Genomic DNA, 5,518 nt, shown 5'->3' on the forward strand with positions numbered 1-5,518 from the left:
ATATAACGAAGGACCAAATCCCTATATTGATTATATCGTGTATCCTTAGTATTGTTATGTCTTTTTTTATGTTTTTTACTTGTAACTCATGCTCAGCTTATAAAGCATCTCGTAGGAAACATTGTAAAAGAAAAACCTTGTGGTTGTGTTGACTAGAGTTAGTCAAGCGGTTAGCTTTGTAATAGAGTTATTACAAAGCGGTTTGCAATATAGTTATTGTAAGTAGGTGAGAGATTAAGAGTTTAATTCCTAGGTTACAATAGATTTTTATCTAAGGTTGCTCAGTTAGTCAAGTTGAAATCCGAGAGTGTCGGTCGTGGTTTTTAATCGCGTGAGCTGAGAGTTTTTCACGTAAATATTTTCCATTTCTTCATAACAAAATACATTTTCTATAACTCACATTATGCGAGTTGATTCAATATACAATTATACAGGTTAGCGATACAAAAATTAGCTAGCTTAAACAAGAACGTTACTAAACCATTTGTTGTAGCCAAAATATCACTCACTTTGCCTAAGCATCATGGAAAATCACTAAATAATTATTTTTTAACCAAAAAGGCTATAATAGAAAATGTCATACTAGTATCCTCCTAGTGACTTTATGTGATATCTGGGAAGAGTTAAGTGATCTTTTGGTTACAGAAAATAGTACATTTACGTTTGTCATATTTAGGTAAAGTTTAATGATTTTAAAGTATAAAAAATAATAACTTTGAGTAATGACGTAAAAATTGAGTGACCACTCATAGTAACCCCATAAAATATTATAAACAAACCAGCTAAAAGGAATCCAAGCATATCAATCATTGCTCAGAACACATAATAATGTAAAGAGATACTTCAATATAACCATCAAATATGGTTACAAATCTTTATTTCATAAATCACTTAATACCAGGAGGCATACAAAATGTAAATCACAAATGTAAAAAGACACACAGTACATTATATGCAATATCAATCATGGTACACAGAAGCATTTGGCCTAGGCTTAAAATCTTTGATAAAGGGATTTTCTTGTTTAAGACCAGCATCATCATCATGATAACCAGTTATAGTAGGCCTTGGCTCAAAATCTTTCGTAAATAATAATTTCTCAGCTTCTTTCAGCTTGGCGTCATCGTGGTAGACAGATATATTAGGCCTTGGTTCAAAGGCTTCACCTCCAATAGAAGGTGATGTGTAACAATCAGTTTTCTCTATGGAGAGAGGAACAGAATGCTGAGGCATAAGATGTTTGATCTCCAGGATCTTTTCTTGCATTGGTGCTGTTTGTGTACTGCCGGAGAAAGAGAGACCAAAAAAAGACTTTTTGAATATATGCTATATGAACTTCTTTACATTCGAATATATAATTTATATAAACTGATATGCGTAGATATTTGGTATATTCAGGGAAAATGTAGGCTTTAACATAAGGGTCCAATATAACCAGTAATGTTTTCCAAGAAATTCTATTTATGTATCCGAAAAATTCACTAAGTATATACAAAAATTAAATTCGAAACTCAGTTATTAAAGCTTGAGATCGTTCTAAAATAAAGAATCCACAGAATTCTAATGCTTGAACCTTTGTAGGTACCGGTTATGTAAATATTTAGTATTGGCAAATAGAGTTCTATGTAAAATTCTATTGCATTTTGAAGAGTTATTTGCCAAAAAGAAAGTTTTCTTATTTACACATGTTCGATAGGGATATGCCATGACAAATGAATAATCCGGTTAAATAGGCTAAACCTCTCACTAGCTAGATGGGCTTAAACGGCTAGGTTTATGGAAAAATCATATGTTAGTTATGCTCAAAAAGCAAGCATTCTTTTCGGACAGTCGAGAATATATTATTCCATATGTTTCAGTTTTACATGAACTTATCTCCTCTTGATTCAGTATGAACCCACTTCTAATAAAGAAACTCTTTTAGTTTTAGGATTTTAATATTACCTTTAATAAAAGATTTTCATAACCACACAAATGGTATCACATATTTAATACTACATATGTTAATAATCTTATAGCCACACAAATATTATGATATGTTTAAGATTTCAAAAGATTTTGTCTTATTGAAAACCTCTGTGCTCAGTCAAATACGTTCATATAAATAAAAAGAGCTGGAGCATAAGTTAAATAATTCAATTGTTAATATCTTATATGTAAAGACATTACAATTCGAAAGGCAAGGCAGTTGAAAGAGAAGCGCATGATAGTGCACCAAGAAAGTAGTAATTAATAATAACCCACCAAAAAGGAAGTATATAATTAATCATCTGTAAAAACTTACCAGAGCAAATGAAAAGAGCAGGATAAGAGCAACATGTAATTTCATGGTCACTTCACTAGGAATATGTATGACCCAGAAGTTGTTGTTATTGATCTTTGCTTAAAGCATATTATGAATTTATATAGACAGGTTATTGTCAAGACGTACAATAATCATAAACAAATAGGAGGAGGCCCCAATTAGCTTCTTTGACACGTATATTATTGGTGACCAAATCTTTTAAGTAGGCTTGATTTACTCATAAATAATACTACTGCCTATTCACGTTTTACTGTTTCCAAATATCTGGTGGTCAGTATCTATGGTATTGCTTTTCAGTATCTTAGATAGTGGTAAAATATTAAAAAATTTTGTTTGACTGATGCTAGATCATTCATAAGATAGTCATATGAGTTCTATTTCGATTTTTTTTTCTTTTTTTATTCTTAACTTTTGCAGTATAAAATGATTTGCTTCAAATAAAAGAACAACGAGAGATGATTTAATCAAAATCAATTTGTTATATATTGAAAGCAATTACACTATAATTTAGGCACATTTATAGAAGATGCCTAACCCGAAAAATCTCATAAACTGTTTATTCACAAATAGATCAAGACTTCAAATATTGCCTTTCTCAAAGTTGAAGTAAACAAAAGACATTCTTCCTCAAGATCAACTCAAAACGAGGTTAGATATTTTGCGACAATCAAGTAATTCAAGAAAATTTGTATTTGGCCCTTGATTGTTGCCCTCGATTAAAGAAACAAGAAGGAGATATCAAGAGAAGTCGTTCCTCATGATTGATCCGGAGTATTGCCCGATTTTCTTGGAGATCAAATATATTATAAGGAGGTCTGCATCATCCTACGTTAGAATAATATGTTGTTTAAGTCTTTGAATTACGGGGATTAATTTAGTGAGAAGAATAAAGGGAATAAACAGAATTATACTCACAATTAATTAAAAATTACCTTTTTGCTTTATGATGCCCATGAAACAAGTAACAGTTCAACAGATTTTCAGCTTCATTTTCAAGCCTAAAACAATAACCTTTTCTGTTGTGAATGAGAAAGTAACTCTTTCGTAACTTAATCAATCAAGAAAAAGCTTGAAAACTATTTTATAAGTGCAAAAGGTTCCCATTAATTATTTTAAATACTAGTTAATTTATTCGTACTTCACACAGTCGAATAACTCATTTTATAAGTTTAGTTGATATGAAAAAAGAATAAGATTTAGATTATCAAAATGAATTAGTTACACGAACAAAAAAAAGAAATTTAATTAGATATTGACATATTTTCTTGTTGTACTATATGGCTCTTGTGAGAAAATTATTGGCATGTACATCATGTTCTACCTACCAATAATATGTTTGAAATTACACTACCATTCAGCAACAAATTTAAATAATCTCAAATTGCTGAGGTGTGCTCTCCTACTTCTTCAGACTCTACTACTTCAGTTTCTATTAGATTCCATATAATAAGTTGTTTGTGCTATTGCTCCAAAAAGGTAAAATTAAAGGAAACCCAATATACACTTCAAGATCTATATTATATAAGAACATATTAAAGAATATTGAGAACCATAGACATTAATGAACACTAATTACCTTGTTATATAAATTATAGGAAAAGAATTGCTAGGTATATGAACAGAACCAAGAAAATATTACAAAGTATTAACACTCATTAAAACTCTTAACATAACGATAACAAATATTAAACAGTTATAGTAGGAGAACAAACCATCCAATAATAATATAGAGAAATATTCCAAAGAGAAGAAACCATTCCAAAGAGAAGAAACCGCTCAATTGATAAACAAATAAAACATACTCCACTGGATAGGAAAAATGATGAGAAATAGTGCTACTGATAAGTTATGTGTCTTTTGTTTTGATGATTTAACAAACTTCATACGAGAACCAGATCCTGATATAACTAGTTCCTCCGCGTTCAGAACAACAAGTCAAATAACTAGCACAAGTTTCAATGAAATCAGTTAAGTAAAAAATAGAGTGAGCATATAGATATCAGTTCCTCCGGTCACAGTACAAGTCAACTCTTATTGCTGTTAAAGTTGTTGCATTGTACACGCAACAATACAACAGCATTGTTGAAGAATATTGTGTGTCGGACTATCCCTTACATCATCTTTGATAACCTCACTTATATATTACTAACATGAGGCAATGGATTACATACACTTGAAAAACCATAAACATATTTTATTTTCAAGTGTGCAGCTGCCTTCATTCTCTCAATGCATTGAAGAACAAAACAACAACATAACGAAGCACCAGATCCCAACATTGATTACATTATGTGTTCTTAGTATTGTTGTGTATTTTTTTAATGTTATTCTCTTGTAACTAATACTCAGCTTATTTAAAAGTATCTCGTAGGACACTTTGTAAACCATAAACTTTTTGGTTGTGTTGACTAGAGTTAGTCAAGTTATTAGCTTTGTAATAGAGTTATTACAAAGAGGTTTGTAATACAGTTATTGTAAGTAGGTGCGGGATTACGAGTTTAATTCCTAGGTTACAATAGGTTGTAATCTAAAGTTGCTTAGTTAGTGAAGTTGAAATCCTAGGAGTGTAGGTCGTGATTTTTAATCCCTTGAGCTGGGAGTTTTCTACATAAATATCATTGTGTTAATTACTTACTGATGTGTTATGTAGAAGCTGATAGAGAACCAGGTTCTTCATACAGTTTGGTGGAATCTAGTATATATCAATTAGTATCAGAACGGGTTCTTTATATAAGGCTAACACCTAGAAAGGATCTTCATGGCTGCACCACCAAAATTTTGAACAAGATCAATGAATCTACAGACCACAGAGATTCAATGGACAATACTACGGGTGGTGGAAGAAAAGAACACATGATTGTATCATGGAAGAAGATTCAGATCTTTAGGATGTTATCTATGATGGACCCTTTGTCCCTATGAAGACCATTGGTGAGACAACAATCACAGTTCCAAAGATAAGGAAGGAATATAAAGATGTTGATCGTAAAACCATCGAGAAAAACTTCAAAGTAAAGAAGATCTTTGTTTGTGGCATTGGACCAAATGAGTACAACTACATCTCAGTCTGCCAATCTATAAAGGAGATCTGGGAGGCTCTCCAAACTGCACAGGAAGGAACCACTCAAGTCAAGCAGTCAAAAATCGACATGCTCACTGCTAAGTATGAACTCTTCAAGATGAAGTAGGACGAGTCTATTCAGGACATGCATC

General features: G+C 31.6%; 1 long non-coding RNA gene across 1 annotated transcript; it reads right to left on the reverse strand.

Moving 5' to 3' along the window:
* Window positions 1-839: 839 nt before the first annotated feature.
* LOC107830306 (uncharacterized) lies at window positions 840-2,373 on the reverse strand. Its single transcript, XR_012711375.1, has 2 exons — window positions 2,285-2,373; window positions 840-1,282 (listed from the first exon to the last, which is right to left on the reverse strand). It is a non-coding gene; the product is annotated as an uncharacterized LOC107830306 (long non-coding RNA).
* Between the last annotated feature and the right edge of the window lie 3,145 nt (window positions 2,374-5,518).

The sequence above is a fragment of the Nicotiana tabacum genome, chromosome 7 (assembly GCF_000715075.1).
Source record: "Nicotiana tabacum cultivar K326 chromosome 7, ASM71507v2, whole genome shotgun sequence".
NCBI lineage: Eukaryota > Viridiplantae > Streptophyta > Magnoliopsida > Solanales > Solanaceae > Nicotiana > Nicotiana tabacum.